Source organism: Paramormyrops kingsleyae, chromosome 23, assembly GCF_048594095.1.
Source record: "Paramormyrops kingsleyae isolate MSU_618 chromosome 23, PKINGS_0.4, whole genome shotgun sequence".
Lineage (NCBI taxonomy): Eukaryota > Metazoa > Chordata > Actinopteri > Osteoglossiformes > Mormyridae > Paramormyrops > Paramormyrops kingsleyae.
Genome location: NC_132819.1, coordinates 13,607,076 through 13,633,723, shown reverse-complemented (window position 1 = coordinate 13,633,723; position 26,648 = coordinate 13,607,076). Strand labels below are relative to the sequence as shown.

Below are 26,648 nucleotides of genomic sequence, written 5' to 3'. Positions count from 1 at the left end.
TCACATATCACAGCTTGTAAACTGCATCGATTAGTGTTGTTTCCGTGTGAAGCTGTAATTTGCGACGTTACTAACACAGTATTATTCGCTAGTGATGTGTATGTAAACCTTACAACTTTCGCTATAGGCAGATATTTACATGCAAAGAAATCTGCACAAAAATGCGGCGCTTTGCTGTTTCTTTCCCACCGTTATTCTTAAGGTCTCGATTTTTTTGCCCGTAGCCATGTTGTGGGCGGGACTACGTTGCCATGGCAGTGACGTCAATATCAGTGTCGGGTAACTAAAGGTCAAACTAAAGACAAGAGAGACGGAAGGAAACAGGAACAGAATGGCGGAGGTGCTTTAAAACTGGACAGCAGAGGCCGGAGGGGGGAAAATGTTTACGATTCAGCTGGTTTTCTGAATTTACTGCAGTTTGGAGTTGGAGGGAGTGGTAAGGATTTAGCAAAGTCTCGTAGGGAAGTTAATTTCCTCGGATTTAGCTAGCTATATAGTTAACTGAGTCGCTAGCTGGACAAGTAAGAATGTTTAAAATAATAACTAAACTTAGTCTGCTGTCAGAGCCAAGTTTTACAGGTTTGGTTTTTCGGATGCTGCAACTTTGGTTCACTCTAAAGGCAGGGCTGGCAGACGGAGCCGGCCCTGATGTTTTAAAGTTAGTTGTGCACGGCTAACCTTGCTAACTAGCGCCAGGTCCTTGTAGTCCTGCCTGTTCTGGCCGGTCACCGCGATCATTCATGCGGCATCCCCCCCCCCCCCCAATGTCAGCAAGCCGGCCAGTCACCAGGAACCGCTTTCTTTCCTTTCGGGGTTAGAAATCCGGATTTGAAACGTGTTCTTGGGCGATTTTCTTTTGAATACAGATTTTAATTGCAGATTATACTGCGTTGCATTGCGGGATTGCTGCCTTTTTTGTGTGTTCGGTGATTCGTGCAGGATCTGCCGTGGAAATGCATGACACGGGCCCGTTTTCTTCGATCTAAAGCAGGGATAGCGGTATTAGCAGGAGTTTGCTGCAGCTGGCTGGAGCTGCCGTGTCGAGCTGGCTAGTCGCTTAGCCCAGTCCTCATGTAAATACATACAAAAAGGCGGCGTTTGAAATGTTACTATCCTCCTTGCGGTATCTTAGAGGGAAAACGTTTGTAATCTCGCCCGAACTCCGGGTTTGTGTTGACGCTTGGCTCCTTGCTCTTCATCCTACGGTGCTCATGTCGCTTAACTAAACTTACCGAGTTAGTACCTCGGGCTTCTCTCTGTTTAGATCACCAGCTAGTCGGAGACGTACTGGTAACTAGTCGTTATCCCACGTTTAAACGCCGTTTTGTGACAAGTTTCTATAAGTTTAAGATGACCTGCTAGGGGACAGGCTGCCTCCATCGAGGGCAATGTCACTCCAATGACGAACTGCGACCCTGCGCCGCTTCGCTGCCGTTATTTACCAACTTATTTACAATAATTGTCATTTAAGCTTGCCGCGGTGTATTGCGTGTATATTTATGAAAATGTACGCGAGGTTACGGGCCGCTAAGTGTAAGCTTTTCGCGAAGCCGCGTGCTGTACAGGGTTAATAGGAATGTGGCATAAATAATAAACCAGGGTATTATAAAGATATTGAGGACGTAGAATATATTCTTGTATATTAATAATGTTCTCTGTGAAATACATATGTTGGAAATCTCTTAAGTCAGGGCTCAAGGTCGATGGTTGAGCATATTGCATGGTACGTTTAGGCCCTGTGTTCTCTGTTTTTTGTTCGGGATTGTATACTTTAGCAAAGGGCATCTGGTTAATACCTCATTTCCTTAATCTTTATTTGAAGAGTTTGCATGGGGGTCAGTGTCAGGCTCCCCGTGCTTTCCCTGCATTTTCCCACAAAACAAGCCCTTTTTTTCTGATATATGTGAAACACTTGGTGACCGATGAGGAGCTGGGGCACCTTTCTGAGCTGACTCACCTCATTACAGCTTTATTAAAGCATGGCATCTTAACTACTTCTAGTAAGAAAGATTTGTACTTTATTAACACGGAAAAAAATGTATCTGTTAAGCCTGTACCAGACTGCCAAAAGTAATTTATATGAATGACATTATTTGCCAGGTATTTTAATCTTTGAGCAAATTACCATAGACCAATTGAGAAGTTTTGTGCTTTTGTGAAAAGACTTGAAGTCTTTGCAATTTTAAGCTCTTTTCTCCAGGTTTGTGAAAATGTCGGTCGTGTTTATTGCAGGGTATGATCTGTGGATGGTTTTAAGTCTCATATGTCCTTTTTCGTCCTTCAGGACAGCTAAGTGGCCTCCAACAAATTGTGTTTTTTTTTTTTTTGTTCCCTCCGTTGCTGGTGCCCTTTTGCATTGCCAATTCTGCATTGGTTAATACTCACTCTTCCGACGCAGGCTCTGACATCAAGGTTAGGCAGAGGAGAGATGTTTATGCATACCAAGGCGATCACTCCCCATGCCTGATGAAGTAGCTGATTGAATTCCTAGTTTAAAGGAGTGTAGCACTGAGGAGATGGGAGTTCACTTTAAACATTATTAAAGATGCTCTGTTCTTTACAGTTGGCCAGTTGTATAGCAGTTTCCATATTTAACAGTATTGCGCTGTGCAACTGCTCATTAAATATATAACAAGACCTTCAGGGCCTGAATTTTTCTCTTTTTTTTTTTTTTTTCTTTTTTTGCTACTCCAGTGAAAGAGGTTGTTGAGCTTGAATAATACCTTGGTGTCCAGGCTTTTTGTGTAGTTGCATGTTGTGTATGTTATAAAAGTAGAAAATGAGCCAAATTGTTGGTTTTAAACTGATCATTAAGCTCACACAGGGCCTGGTTATCCGAATAATGCCTGTGTGTGTGTGTGTGTGTGTGTGTGTGTGTGTGTATATATATATATATATATATATATGTGTGTGTGTGTGTGTGTGTGTGTGTGTGTATATGTATATTCACACACATAATTCAGCCAAGTTTTCATAATAAGGAAGCTCCCCCCCCCCCATGAGTTTTGTCCCAGTAGATATGTATTCCGCCCACTTCTATATGGGACCAAAGGTTTGTTTTCTCCCCAGTGAAGCTGCAATTATGAATTCCATCAGAGTAAATCTGTTGGTTAACAAAGTTCAGCCAGAGGAAATGTGCCTCCCAGCTGAGCTTAGGAATGAGCATCCACTCTAGACAAAAAAAAAATAAAATAGCCACCCGTGGGGGGGGGGGTTTGTTATTGATCCCTGCCATGGCCACACTGCGGTATGTGAAGCCAGCGACGTGCCGCAGAGCCGTGCCACTCACTCTGGGGGATAGATCAAAGTTAAATCCATGCTATACTTAGGGCAGCTGGTGATAAAATAGGCCAGGGTCTGCATGATTGTAATGACTTCTCCCTCGCTCCGATTCCCCAACCCCAACGTGTTGACATGAAGATGAAGTGTCAGCTCACAGTGCTTATCTTGGAGTCTATGAAACGTGCACTTTTTGTTTCGATGATGGTTGCCTTTCTTACATGCTAACATAAGTCAAATCTGCATGCTCTCAAATGTGAAAGACTCCCCCTCCCATCCTTAGCCACCAGCTGTTGTGTGAAAATGTTATTTCTGTAGATATATTGGGCGCACGGAAGTTTAAATGGGAAAAGAGAAATGCTTATTTTGTCTGGATCGCACTTTGCGTACCGGAATGGGGAAAAATGAGGTGTGAATCATCTTATGTGGAGTAATAGTGCTTGACAGCGATTCTTTGCTATCACCGTGCAGAACTACACCACCTCTATCATTGGGAGGCTGTGATTTTGCCTGCCATGTGATGTCTGGTGGCCTGCTGCTGTAAACATCCCCGACTGGAAGCTGTACAGTGCCACCTAAGCTTTCAGTCAGATGTTTGCGGCGGCCGGCTACCTTCAGCTCCTTGGAAACGGCGAAGAGCTCTGTCATCTGCACTGTGGTGGTCGCACTTGTTCGCCTGCACTGCTGTCCTTTTACCTTTGCTGGGGTGTGTGTGTGTGTGTCTGTGTGTATTTTCAGCTTTGCTTATACTTGCACAAGGTGATGTTGACTCTTCTGTCTCTGTCATGTATAGAATGTCTATTTTCTTGCTAAATTTCTGCGGCCAAGTTTCAGCGAGAAGTCAGGAAAAAAACGTTGAAGTCAAGGGATTTTGTTTCTGGAGACTTGATATGACCAAGCCTGTAATTTCAAGACAAAAGATAAGCGCCTTCTATTGCCTGTGAAGCTTGTTTTTCTCCATAGCGCAGACACTAATTGGAAGCCAACCCCTTTTAGTTTGCAGACGGTCTAAGTTTAGTTAATGTAAACATCCTACACTCAGCTGTGACATGGCAGTGAAGGCTGAGGGAAGGGTGTTTACTTTGACTGGTTTGGAGAATCCTCTAGTGACCCTCCCGGTGTGATCCCTTGCTGAGGAAGAGATTTTGTTTTTCAAATGGGAACGTCGTACATATCAGAAAGGCTTTGTTAGCTCAACAGGGGTGCCAATCCAGAGGCTCCGGGAAAAGTGGAAAAATAAATCATCGACAATGCAGACATTTTAACAAAGGTTAAGTTTTCTTTTTATTTTGTAACTGAGTCACGTCAGCTCTTGTGAAATGCTGTCAGGGACACTTTTTTTTCCGTTAAGGTCATCATTGTAAGCGTTATACATGCATTACGTAATGTTGTATGAGTTGAGTACTCCTCAGCATAATATGCTATGAAATGCCAAATGCTTTACAGAGTGTGGTAAACATCGAATGTACCCAAACATCTCTTGCATTAGAAAGTTCGATTTGTGTGAGGCAAATCGAGTTGGTATTGGGGTGGAGCCTGTCTTGGATGAGCACTGTTTATAAATGCTACTTTATGTAATAAAATAAATTCTCATTTCTACATGTTCTGCCTTTTGTGTTTTATTTTTTTTGATTAACTTAATTTTGTATGACAGCTTTAAATACACTTAAGGATAAGTCAGCATTATGCTCCCAGTTAATTTCGGAATGGCTTTTGAATGGTTTCTGAACTGTGTAAGAAAACATGTCCTCCTTTTTTATATAATGGGATCTGATGTGATTTATGTACATCTGAGGGTTTAAATAAAAAAACCCTGTGAAACTGTAGGTTCCAAACACACTGAAAGAGGAAGAAAAACTGCAATTTGTGTTAAACAGAATGTGCATCTTTGAATTATTGTCAAAAAATTTCAGCTGTGGAAGTACCGTCGGTGTAATAAAGTAATAATGATTGATGTTGTGATATTTACCAAGTGCCATCAGCAAATTCTTAACAGCAGCTTGATTAATGGGTGGTTTCTGGGTAGCATAACTGGTATTTTCTTAATGCCACAGCAGGTTCATACATGTGTAAGCACAATATTATAGTGAAGTTCCTGGCGCTTAAATTTTTTTATTTTTTTTAAACTGCATTATTTGGTTGGCGCTGTGTCTAATTTGATAAGACTGGCCGCAACTGCCTCAGTTAAATTCATCATTAATGTTGAAATGACAGAAATTCATTAAAATCCTTGGTGTGATATACAGCCTGTACACTGAAGACAAACGATGACTTCATGTCACGTCATAATCAGACATAATTCAGTTTATTCTCGTTCCACCTGTCGCCTAGGACTTAATCATTTTTGACATATTTGAACTGTGTGATCATTGGGAGAAATGTGGTTTTCAGAATTCCTAATTAAACATAAAATGCCCGAATTAGACAGCCGTAAACACAAACCTGTGATGTCCCAGCTACAGATCGAACTAGTATTACGGTGTGATAAGTGAATACAAGTTATGAACGCAGGCTTTTTGAGAGGCACCCCTTAGCAAGTTACAGGGCTGCACAAACATGGTAGGTGTGGGATTCAAACCTCCCACCCTGTTAGTGTAAGGTGACAGCATTACCCACAATATCACACTTTTGTTTAGTTACGCTATAAACTCGCTGCTTGCTTTTGGTGCACTTTCCCATGACCCCCCCCCCCCCGCCCAAATTCCTCTGTGTTGTTTTTTTTTTTCTTTCTTCCATTTTCACGCATTACGTACGTGTTCGGATTTGCAGTACAAAAAAGCAAACGTAACTCCGTCGGCCCTGAGCAATGCACGCGGCCTGAATCGCTACAATAAATATTTAGTTTTTATAAATGATTTACGAATGTGGAACCGCAAGCTGTGCGCCTTCGATAAAAGCACCCGCTTGCTGAATGAATAATGCAATGATGTTTTACCGCGATCCCCACTCAGTAAATAGTTTGGAAGATGGATGGATGGATGGATGGATGGGTGGGTTGGCTGGAAGAGTACGCACGTGGCAGGCTGCTCTGACAGCATGATGGAGCGCTAATAGGGAGCTGCGGGCAGCACACGCGTCCTGCTTCCAGCGTTTATGTTTTGCATCACTGCCTGTTTTAATACTTGACAGGACTGAGCCTTGCAGACAGGGAAGCGCTGTAGGCCGTATGAAATGTGTAATCGTTAAAACCGGCGGGAAAAGGATGTTGAATTGGATCGTCTACCGTTTGCAGCCGTCTTAGGAGTGCCTGAACGGTTTTGTGTTCTCTGTTTCGATATTCTCTTCCTTCCTCTTTAGAAGGCAAAGTTAGCTAAGGGAAAAACGGAATTAATACATGCTGTCATAATGCAGGAGGTTTATTCGCCGCCGCCCCCGAGGCCGTACTTGTGATGAGCAGCAGGTGTCGCTGCTGTTCCACGTTGCAAGTCTTCCAGTCGATGGGATAGGTTCTGCGAAAAGATCTGATGCAAGTCAAATATTTTAAACTTATGAAATATTTTAACAACAGTCGCATAGTTTATGCACGTATTAGGACAGTTGCCTAAAATGACCATCAGTTTGCCTGAAATGACTGTCAATTACTAGCTATAATTTCTTCCTATATGCAAAAGCAGCAGCTTGACATTAATATGTGGTAGACAGTAAATACAAATCTATTTCAGTCTGGTGGCCAATGTGGCAAAGTGATCATATATCTTGCTGCAACCAGGGAAAAAAGTAATATTAGAAATATTGGATGATTCTTTCAATATTTGTGATGCTGTCAGTTAAAAAAGTTAAGCTGTGTAGAATATGAACTTTTTTTTAGAAGCAGCATATTAGTAGTTTGTAATGACAAGATTCCAGTGATGAATGGCATTTTTTAACTGGAGCATTCCACCTGGGTCGGGGTCACCACGGCAGTTTGAGTAGGGGAGCGAGTAGCATCCACAACCTTTACATGACAGTGGACGGTCACCAAAAGAGTCACGCCACACACGTGACTGCGGCTAGTCGCTGCAGCAGAATTGAATAGAGAGTATTTCCCTCTCCCAAAACACAATGGAGTGGTCAGGCCCTGCAATCTTCTCCTTTAAGCGGGTAATTACAAGCTCTGGTCCTTCGTGGACAATATGAAGCGGAGAGAGCCATGAAAGGCGAGTGTGCGATCACTGTCAAAGCCAGCGCTTTGGGGGGGGGGGGGGGGTGTAGCTGGGAGTGTTGGACTTCCAGGTCCATTAGTAAGGACCACCTGGTCTACATGTCGAAGAAGAAGCTATCTCCATCAGGCCAGGTGAGTGTGAGTGGGTGGTTTTTACGACGGCAGCCTGACGATAATTACTATTCAGTGTAACAGTAAACCCGGAATCTCTTAATACTTGTTATTATAACTTTATTATAGTAAGCTGTGCAGTTTCAACTGATCATCTGACATCCTCTGGTCCAAATGTTGCAGGCACGAGGTCCGGAAGTAGCGAGCTGGTACACTGGGAAAGATGGACAATGTGTTTGGAGAAATGCAAATGAACAAATGTTGTTGTCAGTCATTGCCTGTTTTCCTGCAATGGGAAGTGGATAGCAATCCCACAAAGGCTTCATTCTCACCATTACTCTTTATAGTTCCCATTCAATTACCATGTCCGCTATAAATGCGCGAGGTACACTTAGATTGAGCTATTTGGTATTTCAGTACTCAGTCTTCCTTTGAATTCAGCCAATAAGTGCAACATTTACATTTTGAAAGCCTTACAGCACTGTTACATCTTTACATTATTTTGCACAATTTTAATAGTCACCTGAGGGATTGGCTATTCTGGGCTTTTGAATAGTATGCTTAAAAGAAAATCACACTTAAACATGACTGTAATTTGGCTCCAGTGGCATTTAACAGAACAAGAAACAAATACAAGGAGGATATGCATTCAAATCGATCTTTCACAGTAAGAATTTAACCTAGCGGAATGTTCAGTTCAAAGCACTGTCAGAGATATTGTCTACTATTGAGACTATTTGCACATCATGTTAGGGAACCTAAACTTTTTTGAGCAGAAGCAAGGTAACCTATGGATAAAGAATCTAATGAGGTAATGTTGCCCTTGGCAAGTAACTTGCTAATTAAAGACGAGAGTCACTGGAGTTGATGAGGTCAGAGCTGTGACTAATGTGGCCTCATAAAAAAAGGAATGTTAGCGGTTTGTGTTCAAGGATGACATGGAAGCTTTAAGGCTGATCATTAAAAATGAAGCTTCGGCAGGGAAGCATTGCGGATTTCTGAGACGCAATTACTAAGAATGTGACACTTGACATCTTATCGATGTGCCACACTGACGGTGCGCTGTTTAATTATTAAACCTGACACATGTCGGTTTTTAATTTAGAAGGAATGATAAAATCGTGTGGAGGTATGGATTTGTATGGATGTAAAATAGTTGATGTCATCATGTTGACAAAGACATTATTCAAGGCTTATTTCAGGTCCAGAAAGTAAAAATCCAAACCAGGATTTTGTTTCAACCAACCAGTTGAGTACTCTGTGACTGTGGCTCTTTATGCTCAACTGGTTGGTTGAAACAAAATCCTGGTTTGGATTTTTACTTTCTGGACCTGAAATGTCCGCCTCTGACCATCACCTAGTTTTCAGATGGCAGGATGGACTGCACTCTGGAGGTCATGCTCGCCTCCTACTGGTCATTTACTTTCTTACACTAAGACTTTTACCATTTCATCATAGCCATTTGCATTAAGTCAGAAAGTCTGGTGTTATTCTTTTCTGTTTCTCTACATATTCTCATTTATTCCCTCCCCCTCCCAGATTAAATTTGCATTATGAAGCTGCCTTTATACCCATTGTAAAGTGACCTATCGGTTTTTATTTCTTTCATGGTCCAGCCCAGATAGCTTTGTCTGCTGTTTCGTGTGTTGGGACAGTGCGGCCATATAATTTCTCTGCATGACACACGTTACTTTGAGGGACCAGAGCAAGTTCTTCTTCAGTACCCTTGCCAAGGCAACCAAAGTATGGATGAACCATGCTAGCGGTTTATGCAAGAGCAACGTTTGTGTTTCAATCCTTTATTTTGAAAATGGATAACAGGTCACGCACTTAAGGAATCTAATGAATATTTTCAGATTTACAAACAGTGCCAGAAACCCCAGGACCCCATGGTCAGACAGGCTATGTGTCCTGTGTGGGGGGGGGGGCACAGGTTAACTCGCCAAAAGTAATACTAGTAATACTGCTTTGACAGTGTTGAATCAACAACTGACAGATACTCATATGTGAAGTACAGTAAATGACACACAGATGTTAGAACCATGGGCAGTACAACCGACATGGAGTCAGTTTTTTATGTTGTATCATAATTTTCAGTTTGCACAAACAAGCCTATACGCATACAATGCAAAGTCAGCAGTTGCTAAAAAAGCCAAAAACATATAAGGCCTTTGATCTACTCTTAAAGTAAGAAACCAAACTAGCCGGACCTTTCAGAAGAGCCGGAGTCTGTGCCGCTGTTTGGAGTTAAACCGCAGCGTGCAACACCGTTTGAATTTGCTCAGCCAGACACGGGTCCCACAAGCCAGCAGCTTTTTCCCAAAAGGCTCCCTCAGATGAATTGAAAACCTGCAGGTGCATTTGATTTGGAGCAGAGTGTCCAAATTAGCTTTCTGCACTGTCCATTTTCCCCATTCAGATGACACAGCGGGGGTGCGGCGCATGAATGTTTTGATTTTGGGGGGCTAGTAGCGACAGACCAAATGGAGGTAACAGATGGGGACTTATTGTATTAAAAATTCTGGCAGGGTACCACTTTAAACATCGCTAACGTACTCTGCCATATGATTTATGCTCTGTATTTAATTTCACATCCTAAATGAAGGTGCCTCGCAGGTCGTCTCTAATGAATCCCTGACCCAGATTAATGCTGATTTCCCTGTCTCCAATCTGACAAGTCCTGCCAGCACTGTGGTCTGTTAAATCTCTTAATTATCACTAAATGATTTCAATGATGGCCGTGTCCTTGCCACATGGCCGTCTGTTCGACACTGGCGTGCCCACTGGTCCCTTCCTCATCTCAGTTTTCCCGTCACAAAGAGCATGTGCATTGCCCCAACCTCGCGGGTCACTTCAGCCAACAGCATGGTGGCCATGTGTACTGAGCATGCTCCACAGTGCTCTGCTAGCAAAGCCCATCAGTTCGGTGTAATGAGACCAAGAACTCTGGGCCGTCCCCCACATTTCACGAGGAACCACTCTCACTGCAAATAAAATTACAGGCACTGTTCAGCTTTGAGGTGTGTTAAAAATAAAGGTAATACCTGTGTAAAATCCCAGCACTGAATGAAAGAGGCAATAAACCAGTCCTGAGGCAATAGAAAAGTATCTGAAAATTGTGTCAATTTGCTTTAAGTTACTTGTAGACTTGCAAGTCTAAGCATTTTTCCCGGCATGTTTTGACTGTGTGCACCACAGAGCAGGAAATGGCTCTAAAATCACACTTGCTATCTTGATACTCTGCACAATGTACCCACTACATAACTAGGCATCAATTTACCATGACATGACTCTCGGCTCACAACACATCTGAAATAGGAACAGACTGCAACTGGGTGTTAGTGTCAGAAAGGTGTTTTTTTTTTTTATTGCAATGGTCAAGCACCTAGGGGCACAATGAGGCTCCAGAACTCTGATTACACCTTAATCGGAATGATGGAGGAGCTCAAATTGCCTTCTTCCTTGAGGGTTCTCATCTTCATTGCACATTTTTGAGCGTCATCATTCTTGCAGGTATCTAATCGCCACAGAACTGTTTTATCGGAAAGACCTTCTCCTGCAAACCCACCCCTGCAGGCAAGCTTCCCCTAATAAAAGTTCAATGGCATCATGTCCAAGATGCATGTGTGAGATCCTAGGCAATGTTCTTCTGAACTTTTTCGCCCAGTGCTCATGCTCCTCTAGGAGCCCTATCTGCCACCTCATTAATTAGCTGACTGCCGCAAGCTCTACCCGCTCAAGGTTCCTCTTGTTATCCAATTCCCCATGCTCCAACTCTTCAACTACATGCAAGCACAACTGAGTGCTACCACCTTGGCGACCCACATAATGACATAAGAATAACAAGTGTGAGTACCGTGTCCTTCTCTAGAACTAGTATCATTTCGTAATGCTTTGCTATCCATGTGAACTTCCTCCCCAGTGAATTAAATAGCTTGTTTTAAATCTTGTGGTTATAATGGACAGGGGTAATAACAACTGAGAAATTGAATCATTCTGTGCTGATAGCCACATTGGAAATAGCATACATTACGTGTCATGAGAAAGGATTTATTTATGTAGCACAAAATCACCTTACCAAATTATTGCTGAATAACTTACATAATCATCATGCAATATAAATAGCATGCAAATGGAAAAATAAATCCTCATAGTAGTAGTTCCAAAAGGTAGACGGCAATAACACTGATTATGCATTTTCTATTCCTTCAGAGACAAAGGGAAGTTTATCGTTGCTAGGCATTGGCACCCCACCATTTGACAAGAAAAATATTCTTGGCCACAAGGATTGTGGTTCAATATCTTTGCCTGTAATTTGTTTATCTCTGGACACATATTGCCAGTCAGGAAATGTTCTGCACAAGCAGACTTCAAAACTGGCTACCAAGCGTGTGGCTTCTTTTGAAAACAAAAACTGTAGTATGTGCCAGCTGTAAATGAGACCAAAAAAAGACAAATTCCTGTGTCTCTGCGTGAAATAGAGTTGAAAATCTTCATTGTATCTGTTGCGCACAGTTGGTTCTTTATATTAATATCCATGAGGGAAGTCCATGAGTGAAATACTATGGTTTGGATTAGTTTTCTAGCCCTGCAGTCAGATGGGAGGGTTAAAATGTTATTTTCAGGTACCAATGTACTGTTACCATAGAAGATTAATATTTCTTTGATATTATTTTTTTTAAATCATCCCCTCACCCCTATCTGCTGTTTTTTTAATCCAACCCAACCCCTCAATCATTTTGAATTTTGAATTAACCAACTGTCCACCTCATTCCACTATTCAACCAATTATCTGGTGGTTCATTACCTGCTTCCAGTGATCAACCAGTGAAACTGGACATTCTGCAGAGTCCGGTTGGGGGGGCTGAGTACTAGGACCTTTGATCAGGGGTTTACATCCTTGTTTGAACCATGGACCCCCAAATGAAAATATACCTGGTCTAACGACATCCCATCATGCATGCTTCTTTATTCTTAATGGTTCTGTTTTCGGGGGGGGAGGGCTTCCTAAATACTTTTGCCTCTGAGTCTCTTTTCTTCTGTTATGGTTGAACACCCTTCCTCAGGGACACTACAGCCGATTGTGGCGGCACTGAAGCCCAATGACAGAGCTCTGCTGTTCACCATTATCACTTAGAGAATAGAGCAGCTTCCACAATAAACACTGTCTGAATTTCCAGGCACGAGGGACTCCGGCTGTGACCTTGGGTCTCCTTGAAGCTGAGGCGGATTTTCAGCCTCGTATGGAGGTAGCGTATCCCTCATGGTGCCTGAAGCAGCACCAGCCGTTCATAAAATAGCCCCAGCTGTGATTAAGATCCTTAATTCAAGCGAATAAAATCTTCAGTGAATAATGCAACATGCTGTAATACTGGTGACGATAAATTACGCTTCAAAAGTTTTTTTACAACTTGGAAAGTTAAAAATAAATCCCTCATACATACATGTGTCTGTGTGTCTGAAATGTACGCATCTGTCCACAAAATGCGGTTTATTTAAATGAAGACCTTTGTCCAAATGGGAAATCGAATAGTTAATTGCTTCACGTCATGGAGAATGCCAAACAGGGTAAAATCATTGCAACAATTCAGTTTATCTGAAGTCACAGACTAATTGTGAGAAAATTAATTAAGAATTTTGCATGGATAGATTGGTTCCACTGTTTGGCTGAAGGTGAGAGATAAGTATTAGTGTGAAATCTGCCTGTTACTCGAGCCTCCTTTCCTTCCTGAGAAAGTAGACAGATGTGATTCTTTTTATTTTGTCTTCAGGTTACTATTCTGAGTGTAGCTAAGGTTTAAGGTTATCGGTGATCCTGTAAATAGTTATCTAAGGTTACCAAGCTTGTGTACCAGCATTTGAACTGTCTGCTTCCTGACAAAACTGTGTAGAATTTTGTTTAAGCTTGCATAGACATAAAATATTATGCGGGTTTATTCTTTATTTGGTCACATGTTGACAATGTGTGTCGGTTTTACTGATTATTGACAGGAGGGTGAATAATCTTCTTTGGTCTCTGTATTTCACATTTTATTACCGTGCAGTCTTTTGATGACTTGGTTCTTTATTATTTGTGGCATTATCCTTAGCTGTTGTAATTACATTGTGGTGTGGTTGCTCAGTGGGAAGCACTGCAGCCTCATGCTTCAAGGGCTGAGGTTGGTAAGTGTGTAGTCTTCACATCCTCCCCTTGTTCTGCAGCTTTCCTCTCATAGCGCTAAGATACAGAATTAGATGAACTGGCCGCACTAAATTTCTTATAGTTGTCAAGTGTGTATACAGTAATGGACTGGCATCCCATCCAGGGTGTTCCTCAGCTGTAGTCACTGTGCTGCTTTGGGATTGGCTCCAAACTCCCCCCTTCAACCCTGTACCAGATAAGCAGTTGGAAGATGGAGATATTGACATAGGATTTACCTGAACTGTTTTCCCACCAAATTAAGCAACTAATCATTTATTCTCGACTTTTATCCATAAAGTTTGGTATTCGATGGACACAACTGTGATTAATTCAGGATGTAATACCAGTATTTGAACTGGTAACTTTACAATCACAGGATCATCTTGTATTCTATCAGCTTTCACTTGTTTAAGATCCATGCATTCTTGCTGTATTTGTCCATTAACAAGAAATTAAGAATTTATAACCTATTAATTTAGTGTTATCCTATGATGATAAACCTATTATCCAGTGACTGGCTGAGCAGCTTTCATTTTACCTGATCTCAGTGTTTTCAGAACAGCTAAAATAATGAGCTGGAGACGCTGAGCAACAAACTAGTTAAATTGTAAATATGGGTTGTAGCATAGAACTGTAGGCACTGTCAGCTGCTTTACATAAACCGAGAGCTTTTTGGACTAATTAATAATGTATGTATAGTACTGTAATGGAAAAAGGTTTAGGGTTTCTAATTAAAATTAGAAGGAAATAAAATGGATTTTAGAAATAATTAGTAGAAAATAAACCTTCTTAAACCCTTCGTTAATTTTGCGCTCTCCACAAATAATTGCACAATAAATAATATAAAGATTATACATTAAACATGTTATAACTTATAAAGCAATTTATAGCAGACTCAGAAAATGGAAGCTTAGCAGCCTTTCGGTAAATGTGTGTCTGTGCGTTTGTGTGTGTCTGTATGTGTGTGTATGGGTGCGTGCGTGCGTGCGTGTCTGTGTGTGTGCGTGTGTGTGTGCATGTGTGCTTGCGTGTCTGTGTGTGTGTGTGTGTGCCTGTGTGTGTATGTCTGTGTTTGTGCGTGTGTGTGCGTGACTGTATGTGTGTGTCTGTGTGTGTGTTTCTGTGTGTGTGTGTGTGTGTGTGTGTGAATGCGTTTCTGTATGTGTCTGTGTGCGTGTCTGTGTGTGCATGTCTCTGTGTGTATAAATGTGTGTGTGTATAAATGTGTATGTTCATTCTGAGAGTTCAGTATTTTTCCCATCACTTTTTTCATTCCCACCTCATAACCTCACTTATGCAGATGAAATCCCGTCTGTCCTTTGCTATACATACTTAATGATATCAGTTTGACATGCCATAAATAAAATTGCATAGTGAAAATGATGTATTTCTATTCCAGTCATTTAGTTTTTTACTCTTTTACTTATCTACTAGTGTAGTTGATTAAAAATTCAAACAGTTACTCCATCAAGCTCTGGTTTCCATAAACCCATGTTTCTCAGCCGCTGGATCACAGACCAGTAGCAGTTCGATGAGATTAACCAATAGGACTGGGCAGGTGTAAACAACACATGAATTATCGTCAAATAAATTTTTATAGATTAAAAAAAAAGAAAAACAGCTGTTGATAGGGAAGATTTCTTAATAGCGCATACTGTATCATCCGACCAAACGCAATTTCCACCAATCACATGTAGTCTTTTTAAAACGAACAGCCAATGCCCTACAAAGGCACAGCAGAGCTGACCGAGTCAGTGAAGCATGCCACAGGCTACTGGTTTGGTGATACCATGAAGAAGATCATGTGCTCCCTTAGTGGAAGGTTCATTTGTCGGTGAAGAAACTGACAGAGTTGAATCTTTTAAAAAAGTAGATATTGTGGATAAACAAGACAAAAAGACATCTGTGGTGTGGTGGTACTTTTTGAAGTTTAAAGTCCAACACCAATCAGACTGGTGCTGTGTGCTGTAAACTATGCTGAAAACATGTGCCAACTAAACGTGAACTTATTTCACCACTTGGAGCATTGCCATTCAGTGGAACATATAGAATGCAAGTGCTGACAGTCACAAACACCGGCAATTAGGGCTTCCACTTTCAGTCTGAAGAAATACTGGTCAAATCACATCCCTGATTGGTTAAAAATGGGACACAGCATTTTATTTTTCATTACAGGGCAGGTGACAACTCTACCAGCAATGTCAAACCCACTCACTGGAAGAAGCAGTGAGGCAGTCAGCGAAAGACCCAGTGACGAACCACACTGTCTGCTTTTTCTAGTGTCCTGCCCTATGACAAACAGGCTTATTTTTGTATGATTTATGTACTAAAATTATATTCCATTTTGAAATCCATTCAATTTGTATTTTTCATGTTCTGAATCTAAGGGCAAATTATAGGAGTTTTAAGCAAAAAGGAGCCTAGAAGCAAATAAATAATTATTTGAATTGTATTGTAATAATTATGAATATCGATTTATAGATTTACTGATGCAGCACCAATGACGAATAGCTGAGCTGTACTACATACACAGAGAGATCATGGACTTGGAGGACAATGGACAAATGAAATAAATGCACTATAGATTTATAATTGTACATCTTCCTTCTGTTGTGGCATCTCTTGCTCTCAATACTTCTCCTGCAGGTTTCACATTCTCTGGTGGCAGAGTTTCGTCCATAAGGCCCACAGACATCTGATACAGCATCTTCTACTCCAGCACAGCTACAGCTACTTTACTCAGTTTACCTTGGAGAGCAAAATATTCTGGCATCTTTATGTTGTCCATGTTTCTCGTTAAGTGCTAATTACCCTCTGTTGTTTGGAAATACACTTAAATACTTATTTGTCCTGGAGGAGAACTGTAATTTATTTACCTTAATTTAGTCAAATTTGGTGTAATTTTTGCTCTCAGTACTTCTGTAGCATGATGTGCAAAACACAGCCAAAGATTATGTTCCTTTCCTTGCTTTTTGTGTCAAGGCAATTGTCACCTGTAGGTTTTGGCTGACTTTGATGTTGAAAGCACCCCTCACCTGCTGAAGGTTCCACTGACGTCTCTCTCTGAAGCGTTTGATTCATAATATCAGTGGTCCTTCATGTTTCAGCTTCTGCCCTGAAGAAGTTTAGCTGATGTCAGCTTATTCATTTAACCTTTTGTTTGAGGAAGACGGCACGTACGGCTATGTCATCGCAGGCTTTTGGGGCTGACAATCCAATGTACGATACACGAATCGGTGGGGGCTCTGATTCGTGAAAACTATCAATTGGACTAGATGTGCCGCACATAGAATAATTCGTTCTGTCTTTGAGGAATTACATTTTGCTAACTACATTAGTTATCTAATTGAAGTAATTCCCATTAAGAACACAGAAATCAAAACGAGGGCCAGATTAATGGTTGCCCAGCTACCAAATCCAAAGGAAGTATTCCGCTGGCCGTCAGTCCAGCATTCCGAAAGTATTTGCCAATTCTGTCTTGCCACACTGTGGTTTCTCGTTAATGGTCATAATGATTTATTTATTTATTTAGACACATTTGTTGTGAGTATTCAAGTGGCTTTGTTGACACCACTCTTCAAACAGTCCAGTTCTAGCCCAGATGTTCATTATCAATGTGTGGTTTTTGCATTTAAATTGGATTCACCCGACAGCTTGTGGGGGTGATATTGCCTTTATGGATGAATGGCAGGCTAACCAGCTGTGATGAGCCCATTTCAAACCATTGGAATGGAAAACTATGATACATTTAAAGCCATCATTGTCTCTGTTTCTCTATGTTGTTTACATATCTATGCAACTGATTTATATTTAAGTCTTAATTAGCAAAACTCTTCATTTGAGAACACTAGCGAAATTTTGCCATTGCGTGAAAGAAGAACATCCACAGTCCAAATTGTTTGATCATTCTGCTGTCTTGTATTTCACAGTTTTGTTGTTGTTCTACTTCAAAGATACCTTAGTCACTTTAAAACAGACTATGGGGCAAATCTGGCCGTGTTTCATGATTTATTGGTGATATTAAATGCCTAGGAATTGTAGGACGTGCGTTAACCAGTATTCATGATGGCATTTCCAGACTGTTGGCTCACAGATCAAATGTTATAACAGATGTGATGTTTTCCTAGGTGTGTTATGGAGTCTAATATGTAATAAATTTGCAAAAAAATAATTGAGAGCAAACTTAATTTTATATATTAAATTTAAATTAGATTTTTATTACTTGCCACATATAATCCTGCTGCTGGTTTTTTAAGTCAAATCAAGATGTCTAGTGAGATATTAAATAAATGAAAATGTATGTGGATGTACTAAAACAGAACTAAAGATATTTTCAATTATTATTGTTATTTTATTTCAAAATTATTGTTCTGTTATTTTTTCCAAATACATAAAAAAAATTGTTTTGAAATGCATATAATCACAATATACTGAACCACTACGTTAAAGGGTACTTCCTTTCCTATGTTTGTCTGTTATGTATATTTGAAATATTGCCAGTTTTGTATTTCAATTGAAGCTTTTGAATTGGGAAAACCAACACAATTTTCCACTTTACTTGAGACATGAATAATGTAGTAGTACATGCTTATCAATGCATTAATTAACCAGTGGCTAAATGTTAGTCACATACTGATCCCATGCTTGTTCATGATTAATCAATCATGAAAGCTCATGTACTGTATTGCATTTAGGCAAGATATTAACTAACATTTAGTTATTGGGTAATTAATGCATTAAGTAAGCATTGTTTCCCAGAACAAAGCAAGCAAATAAATATTGTTAAATTTTCCTATGTAACGCTTTCATGGTCTATGATGCAAGTGTTTGGCTACATCTCATCTTCCCCCTTTTCACCCCCCCCCCCCCTTCAGACTTGCATTTGTGGGTAAAGGTATCCCAGCACACCACTCTGTGCCGGTGGGATGATATAGCGCTCAGGAGGAATCTCAGAAGCTGCCCTGACCCATTGTAATTTGACAGTAATGTCTGACAGGAAGACACTTAATTTAGCTTCTGTTTGCTTGTTTGCATTTTTCCCTGCACAGGCTGCCCAGTAGCAGTAATCATCAGCATTGTCATGGTGTTCGCTGACGATGCTACTATGTTTTAAAAAGGAATATAGGAACTACTTTGCATGTGGCCTCAATCGAATGTTTTATTCCCCAGAAAATGTGCCTGCTTCACCCTTTAAAGTGACACATACCTGTCTGAAGTTCTAATACCGTTTACACCAAATCTGATTTGTTTGGGAAGAAAGTCCTTTTGAAAAATGAGGGTCAGCCAGTGGCACAACCTGGCGTTCCACCAATTCCTTTTCAGAACCGGGAAGAGTGGTGAGAAAATTCGCCGGCTCCATAAATCACATACCAGCACAGCAACAATGTTCAGCATCCCACGTGGCAGCAGCTTATCTGGCTGCCGGTGTTGACGCTTCCCAAAGCTGCGCGCGTAACTTAGCTGCCCCGAGAGGCAAACACAGCGACACAGATGGGAGCCACAACAATTTTGGGTCTTCTGGTTGCTGCAGAGAATGATAACTGTGGAAGCGTGTAAGGCTTTGTAAGCTCAGACTGATCAATGGGCATTAAGAAGAGCTCATATTGTGTCAACAATGCGATGCAGAAGGCGCTTTGATCCAAGTGAAAATGCGTACATTTTGGACAATCAGCCTTGGGAACTTGGGCATATTTGTTCTGGGGAAATTGCATTGAAACTGCCAGCAAACACTGAGCATTGCGCTGAATAGAGATTTCTTCCCGAAAAGACCCCAAAGGACAACTTCATTTAAGCTGCTTTGAAGCCTTTCTCTGTCTATGGTACAGCTCCTCAAGCATTCCCTTGGAAGCAGGAAGAGCTGGTCAGAACCGAATGTGTAAAAAGCAAACCCTTTCATTTTTATGGTGAAAGACAGTTATAGTGAGTTTAGTGATGCAACCCTTTCATATATAATAACCATGAAAAGATGTATGTGAGGCATGTGTTTTCAGTAATGTTGTAGCAGTTAGGAAGATTGGGATATAGAATAATGGGAATCCACTTCTCTTAGTTAAAACATATATTTAAAACAATTTTATTTAATGCAAAGCAAATGATATTTTGACATCCCTAGAGACCAATATAAAATTAATTCACAGTAGGCGAATCCATTGACCTATAAAGAAATTAATGTAACCTTGGATGCAAAAAGGTTTTATATTTCAATTCTGTTACTTTGTAACCTTTTCTGTGTTTTGTTACCTAGCAATTGAGGTTGTTTTATTAAGCTGAATAAAGTATAGCAACCATTGTATGAGTTCCATTTGACTAATGCTTTGCATTAAAATTTTATTGGACGTTTCTCGGTTGAACTGAAATTCAGATAAAAATCCATTATGTTTGGAGACCAGGAAGGGAATAGTTTAGCTGATTTTGAAGAATACAGAGCCAGCTATGGTGTATGAATTGAAAATGGCCTTGTATTCTAATATATATTGAAACAGTAATTATTGAAACACTGTTCATTTCTCTGTGTGACTGAGGCATGTCGGTGACCTGATATAACACACTTCTGTTTTGTGTCTTGTCCCAGACTGCATGCCCAGACCATGGTCCCCTTTCCAAGACACAATGCTGCTTTTGTTTCTCTGGGTTTTCCCTTAGTGCCGGATCCAAAACAGTCCTTTTGTTTTCGTCTGTCTCCGCTGTAAACTCACACCCAAAGTCACCTGTTCCTGGGTCATGTGGCTTTTTTTCATCACCATCCTGACTCGTCTTGTGTTCTTATTTTCATAATAAGCCAGAGGTACATCAGAGGTGGAATGTTCAGATCCATAAAGTATGAATCCAGACCAAGGTTTTGATTCAATCAACCAGTTGAACAAAAAGAGTCACAGTCACAGAGTACTTAACTGGTTGGTTGAAACAAAATCTTGGCCTGGATTTGTACTTTCTGGATATGACCTTTCCATCTCTGATTAGCATCATTGTTATGTGGCTACACAAAAAACTGCAATAGGCATCCCATTCATCATGGACCCCTGCCTTGTGTACTGTCCTATTTCGAATAGATTTCAGCCCTATACTGGGCGGATGGATATTTATGAATATAAATTAAATTTTCACTGGTTATTTGGAAAATATAATACTGCCATGAAGCTTAAAAATGAAACGTGCATTTGCCTTGTATTCTTGATAAGTTTTCTGTGTGGTTAAGTGCTCGCTGTTTAATTGTATGTAACAAATTCAACATAAACGTCAGTCTGTTGCTAGGTAGGCAGATCACGCATCATCAGGATCAACCCCTTCAGCCTAGTGTAAGCTTTTAGGTTACCAGTGCTGTTTAAGTACAAGTCTGGGATCCTATTAGTAGTGATGTTGAAATTAGCTTTCTTGAGTCACACCCCCTTATCACTTAGGTGGCTGTCCTTCATCTCGGGTTGTTTTTCGGGCTGCAGATTCAGGTCTACAGGCTGTGCAGCAGTTCCCATTGTATCTCAGTGGACATCAGCGATGCAGAGCAGTTCTGCATCCCTCTGGGGGGATTGGAGGGTTCTCTGTTTTCTCAATCAGTCTGATGTGCGCAGGGTCGCCTGTAGCACTTCCTGATGAGCTCTCTGACGGCACGGCGCCACCTCCCAGTGCAGCACTCCCCTTCAGTCATCCTTCGTTAGCCTCTCGCAGTAAAACAACACCGCAGAGTTATTTTGGCACAAATTGCTCATTGTCGATTCAAGGCCTGGTTTGCCTGTCTGCAGCCAGTGCTAAAACTACAAAGAACCGCTGCAATGGTGGGGGGGGGGGGGGGGCATTCTGATTTAACTGCCATTTCCAATTTCTTTCATCCATTATTGTTGTGGCAACTATTGCTGGTCAATGCATTTTCACTATTGTTGTTATTGATTTTTATTTAAATTACCTTTAAATGTATTATTAAAATTTCTCAGACATTGATTTAATGATGTTCAATACATACATACATACACTATACAGACAAAAGTCTATGGATTTAGAATGGAATGTCATGGCCAGGTGTCCCATATATACCTCAGAACTCGAATGTAATCCGTTCAGAACTCCGGATAGAATCCTAAAAAGTTTGAGTTTTGATCGAATTTTCCCCATAAGAAATAATGGAAAACCAATTAATTGGTTCCCAACCCACAAAAATTACATCTAAATGTTTTTTTTTTTAGCATTTAAACACAAAATGAACTGGATAAAACAAGAAGAGCATATACTGTACTAAACACATCTAAGCACAAAGTAAGAAAATAAAATAAATCCAAACAATGTGTAAAGTTAAAAAAAAACAATGTGTCCTGCCCCAATCGTCTGTGTTTTGCCTGCCTTACCTGTAATTAAACCCCGTATTCCCCGATACTCTGACGTCTCCGTTCCGTCCCGCTCCGCACGACAATATTATTATAGTTAAATGTATTAATGGTTTATTATTAATATTAAAATAATTAATAAGAAATCTTTATTTTAAAATGTATTTTATTATATAATAATAATTACTGTTGCTGTCTATCATTGTCTAAATGTATTTTTACTGTCTTAATATATGTATTCAGCTAGTGTAAACATGCACGATGCTATCACAGCGAATGTGAGGCTGAGATTGAAGTTTTACCCTTTGTTTCAGCTGAGAGACGTGCCGCGTGACTAATTTCCCTGCGTGTACAAATTTTCTTAGGTTGGCGTTCACGGTTTGACTTCTGAGATTCAGATCGAGCTCTAGGTAATTTTTTTTCAAACTGGTTGGTTCGACTTTTAAGAAATTCGAGTTCTAATGAGTTCGAGATCTTAGGTACCCCTGTATATATAATTGGAAACTGTAAAGTCAAAAGATTATTTAACAGTCTTTATTCTTTATTCTTTATTATTACTTCCTTAACAAAATTGAAAGTGTTATTTTCCACAATAAGAGGTTAAGGGCCTTAGAATGAAATCTTTTCCTGTGAAACACAAAATGATGGTTTCTGTGTGCACAGAATAGTTTAGATAAATCGCAGATGCATGTAATCCTGTCCATAAAGAACACAAATGCATCTGAAAGGTCTGCACGTATTCTTAGCAACACAGGAGAATGCATGAACAAAACCGCGGTTTCAGCAAAAAATGCAACAGATGCATGAATTTGCCTTCTAACTCGGCGGCGCATCTCATCAGCCATGGGAACCTGTAGGCCATTCGGCTCAAAGTTTCCTCATTTCAAAACGTTTCCGGTAAATGCACGTTGCAGCACCATGGTGCACTGTTTAGCACTCTCTCTCACCTCTGGCACCAGGGTTCAAGCCTCCAATGGCCCTATGTGTGTGGAATTTGCATGTTCTCCAGATGTTGTTGTGGGGTTTCCTCTGGGTTAACTGGAGTTACTAAATTGCCTATAGGTGTGAGTGTGCCCTGTGCTGGGTTGGCACCATGTCCTAAGTTGTTCCCTGCCACAGACCGCTGGCCCTGAATAGGATAAGCAGTTGGGACATTAGCACACAAACTGGGGGCATGAGCGGTGAGAGATATCTACCACCTGAAAGGGAGTCAGGGTTGCTGCATTTCTCCCAATAAGAGGCTCTGTGCCACAATGTAAATGGCTCAAATAATGGCTCAAAAGCAAGGTCACCGAGGACGCAACAATGTAATCGTTCACAGAGCTGTTCAGCACCTTTCCTGGGAATGAGAGCGGACCAGAAGGGATAAGGAGTGAGAATGAAGCCTTGTGTATGTTCAGGTGGGGGGGAGGGGGTGTTGATGGGTGTCTTGTCCAGAGGATTCTAATTGAGTGGAAAATAGCAAGCGTGAGCTTCATAAACCAATTGTTTTCTGCCGCAGAAAAGCTAGCAGTGGTCGCACGCGAGGTTATTTATATTACCGGATAGGCTCCTCTTCGAGCTGATGGGACAGAAAATTGAAATTGATCAAAGCCGGGGGAAAATGGGAAGGAAAAGGGCCGGTGGGAATGTGTTTCCTGAGAAAGAATTCATCCTCTCATTTATAACCACTGGTAATGGCTCAGCGTTGGAATGAGTCACTGTGAAAATTGCAAATCAAAACATTGCATCATCCATCTTAAGTCATTAAATATCAGCAGAGCCTTTTGTGATGCAGATGGAGCTGGCGATGAACGCAGAGCGCTCCTGTCCTCATTTGGGAAGAGCTGTAATGCTGATTTGTACACACACCCGTCTACCATATGGCCTCTGGGAAGGTCTAGGGAGCCATGTCATATACAATCAACAGGGCCAAAGTCACAATAGCATTAACATTAGGCTATATCAGAAAAAGAACATGATGTTACATTTCGACTGTGCAGAATTGTTCTATTGCCCTAACAATAATATGAGAAATAGTTTTAATACTAGCTCAATGAGTTCTCTACAAATGGGCCGATTGACTCCCTTGTGCATCACATTTACATACTGATGTTTTGCATCATTACTCAATCATTGTTTGATCATCAGTACAGCCAGTTGTTTATGCCCGTTGCCTCTATTAGGTAATCCTTTCTTTGTAAAATATCACGTCCCGCTTCTGGCCTGCTCTCCCGCCCCGTGTCACTTATTGGGTATGGATGTAGCTGCAGAAACTCCCTTGCTTTATAGTCCCTCATTTATCCAGAAGAGAAATCCCCTAAGCTATTGTAGACACTCCGTTCTGACACAATAAATGGAATGAATTCCCGCAGGATGTTTGCATTATTAAGTAACACATCGTTCTCTCGGTCTGCATTGTGCAGGAGGCCACCAACCTCTCCGCTCATGTTAAAAATGAAGGGACATATAAGGCCATATTCATTACGCAAAGTGATCTGATTTCATACTATAACTGGTCAGGCCAAGTGCGGCAGCCATGAAGTGAAAGGTGCTTTAGACGGTTTTTATTATTCAGGACAAAGAGGACAAAGGATTTAGCCTCTGCTCATTTGTTGATGCTAAAACGTCATCGCATTTCTAGCCGCTAAATGAAAATCCCCAGAACAGAATGTTAAAACCAAGGTGTTTTGGTCGTGTAATTTATCCATGTTTGATATTTCACCGCTTTTTGCAAAGAGCAAGAAAGAAGCAGTTAATAAAAGTAGTGTATAAAAGAGTACTAGCTGTTTGTAAAAGCACTCCATGGTTCATAGGATAAATACTGCTCTGCTGGGTTAAGAGGAGCGATCTGTCAAATGTGCCGTCCTCCACAAACCATTGTTCTTCCACTAGACGGCTGCTGGACTCAAATTCCTCCCTTTAATCATTCTGAGCAGATCCACTGACGCGTCGCTGTACCCTTTATCAAGCCGATTAACTCCACTAACATACTGTAAATAAGAAACAAGGGATTGCGTGTGCCTACTCGCCCCCATCGGCCCGGAGGCGAGCGGGGAGTGCGGGGGGATCAGCGTGATGCGTGGGCCGGGGTCAGGGCAACAGAGGCACTGGTCTCAATGCTCGGTGTGACAGCTCCGCCACGCTGATAAGATAAGAAGGATTGGCTGTGTGCGAAAAGGGAAACTAAAAAAACACTAAGACCTCAAGGTCGTGCTGTGAAAAGACACCAAATTTTTCATGTTATCCTTAATAATATTTTATTAAGCTACTAGCAGTTAAAATTTCATCCTTCTTATTTATATAGAATTTGTATTATTCAAGATATGTGTGTGTGTGTGTGTGTGTGTGTGTGTGTACATTTTTCCCATAGAAATGAATGAGCGGTCCCCATAAAGATATGTTTATCTGACATGTGTGTGTCTGTGCATGCATGTATAGGACAAGGATCTTTTTGAGACTATTGACAAAGAATATTACACTGGAAAGTATGGAAAGTGTACCAGCACAGGTGTGGTCATGCTTGATAAATGAGGATAATGAGAGTTTCAGCACTGTTTCCAGTCATGACCCCAGTGCATTACTGGTGACCTCCATCATCTGTTTTTGGAAATGTATTGCAGACTCTATTATCATTGCCAAAAAAGAAAGAGCTTTAAGCACTTTCACATTAACATATCAATACAGTACATACTGTGAAGAGCAAATATGGAAAGGCTTGATCTGAGCGAGATGATGCATTGAACTCCCATCAATAGTGCAGCAACCTAGGTGTGCTTTTAATTTAATGGGAATGTTAAAATGTGATATGTAATTAAGCGTAAATTCATTATAATCGATATTGATGCTGACTGGTGCAGGAATGTGCTTAACATCGTTATTGTGTATGATCCGGTGTTGCTGATAATCTGTAAAGCTTAAATAATGCACCATGAGATGGGGAGGAGTAGATTCTCCATGTACTTTGCACTATTATCAATCATTATGTAGGAGTGACTTCTGTTTTCTGTCTCTCTCCCTGGGAATAGGAACCTGATGTCCCTTCCTGGTCCTCCCTTCCTGTTCCCACTCTCATCCTCAGATAAAGTCCCCCTTCCTTCCCAACATCCCCGTGTCATGTGGTCCTGTTCTCTATCTATCACGCGAGACATTTCACCAAAAAAAGTGTCAGGTAAATAGTGCTTTCTCAATTAACAGCATCAAAGATTTACAGTCCTATTTTTACACGTGTAATGCAATCAGTGTGAAGAGCAGCGTCGTTCGTAGTTGGAATCGCACATATATTTCTGATCTCCTTTTCAACTCTGATCCAGTCCTCTGATCTGAAGGTGTTATATTCAGTTCAGTTTCCCTTTTAAAAAATAGGAAATAATCCTTTTCTGTTGAACATTGGTTGGTGTTTCCAGTGTGCTTCTGATCTTATGTTCAGTGCCAAGATTTTGCTGTGGGGGTGTCGACCTTTAACCCACCAGCTGCACACACAAAGACAAGCCGACCACTATACAACAGGAAAATGTAATCGATTTCCTCCAGATGGGAGCAGACACAGCCTCTGAAGATCGAGGAAAGGGAAGGCAGCCCTGAGATTGAAGATGTCGCTCCTGCAGCCGCCTCTCACTTCATTCCCAATAGCAAAGTTGTGCAT

General features: G+C 40.9%; 1 long non-coding RNA gene across 1 annotated transcript; it reads left to right on the top strand.

The window, feature by feature from the left end:
* The first annotated feature begins 314 nt into the window (after nucleotides 1-314).
* On the top strand, nucleotides 315-26,648 carry LOC111843953 (uncharacterized). Its single transcript, XR_002838277.1, has 3 exons — nucleotides 315-436; nucleotides 26,032-26,174; nucleotides 26,537-26,648. It is a non-coding gene; the product is annotated as an uncharacterized lncRNA (long non-coding RNA).